This window comes from Charadrius vociferus, unplaced genomic scaffold (genome assembly GCF_000708025.1).
Source record: "Charadrius vociferus isolate BGI_N301 unplaced genomic scaffold, ASM70802v2 scaffold971, whole genome shotgun sequence".
In the NCBI taxonomy this organism is placed as follows: domain Eukaryota; kingdom Metazoa; phylum Chordata; class Aves; order Charadriiformes; family Charadriidae; genus Charadrius; species Charadrius vociferus.
In genome coordinates, this window is record NW_009646664.1 from 264765 (window position 1) to 266170 (window position 1406).

Here is a 1406-nt window from a genome sequence, read left to right on the forward strand (position 1 = left end):
GTAGCCCTTTGCTGGACCCTCTCCAGCAGTTCCCTGTCCTTCTTGACCCGGGGAGCCCCGAACTGGACACAGTGCTCCAGATGTGGGCTCCCCAGGGCAGAGCAGAGGGGGAGGATGACCTCCCTCCACCTGCTGGCCACACTCTGCTTGATGCCCCCCAGGATGCCGTTGGCCTTCTTGGCCACCAGGGCACATTGCTGGCTCATGGGCATCCTGTTGTCCCCCAGGACTCCCAGGTCCCTTTCCCCAGAGCTGCTCTCCAGCAGGTCACCCCCAGCCTGTACTGGTGCATGAGGTTATTCCTCCCCAGATGCAGTACCCTACACTTGCCCTTGATGAACTTCATAAGGTTCCTCTCCACCCAACTCTCCAGCCTGTCCAGGTCTCGCTGTAAGGCGTCACAGCCTTCCGGCGTGTCAGCCACTCCTCCCAGTTTTGTGTCATCAGCAAACTTGCTGATGGTACACTCTGTCCCTTCATTGGTGAATATATCGAACAGGACTGGACCCAGTACTGACCCCTGGGGAACAGTTAAAGGAGCCTTGATCCATGCTCCAACCAGGAGATTAAAAAAAGGACCTGTGCCACAGAGAGAGAAGGGGCACGACGCGGTGTGCAGCTGGGGCTGTGCGAGCCCTGGGCACTGTGGGAGCAGAGCCCCCACGTGCGAGACCCCACAGCCCCTGCCCGGCATTGCTTCCCCCGCCACTGCTCCCCTGCGGCGCCAGAGCCGGCCTCCAGCACGCTGCCCTCCTCCAGCGCCGCGCCGCTGCACGGCCCTGCCACTGGCACCGACAGCAGCCCCCGCAAACCCGACTCGGTACTGCTACTGGGCTGGAAAAGGCTGGGAGCTTTGGGAGCGCCGGCAGCAAGCAGGGTCTCCCTCTTCTGACCCACCACCCCATTCCTCGGTCAGCCCGGCCTCACCGAGTCCTTCCCGGGGATGTCTCTCCCAGTGAACGCTCAGCACAGAGCGGTGCCAGGGACACAGTACCTGGTCGGGACGCGACTCTGCCCTCCCGCCCCACTGCCCAACGCTCCCGCGATGCCGAGAGGTGACCAGCCTGCTGCGCGCAGCAGCTCAGCTCTGGCAGGGTGCGGGCAGACAGGGCCGTGGGAAGAAAAATGGATTCACAAGAGAGGGCAGAGGGCGCAAGGCAGGGGCACGGCCAGGCGCTGCAAAGCACTGTGCGGATGCACCTTGCCAGTAGTGCAAGGAAACCCTGGTGGAAACACCACCCAGCCAACCCGTACCACTTGGCTCGCTCCGACATTACCCGTTGCTGCTTTCCAGCTGACGCCCACGGGGGCAGGCAATGCTCGCCGTCGGTTCCGGGCAGCTCGAGCTTCCCTGGAAGGCAGGAGGCAGGAGCCAAACACACTGCTGCCGGGGCAAGAGGCTGCCT

The 1406-nt window shown here is 63.4% G+C and overlaps 1 protein-coding gene across 1 annotated transcript in view; it reads right to left on the reverse strand.

Annotated features, from left to right (window-relative positions):
- Nucleotides 1-1406, reverse strand: part of AGAP3 (ArfGAP with GTPase domain, ankyrin repeat and PH domain 3) — a 138561-nt gene that overhangs the window by 104035 nt on the left and 33120 nt on the right. The window lies entirely within an intron of this gene.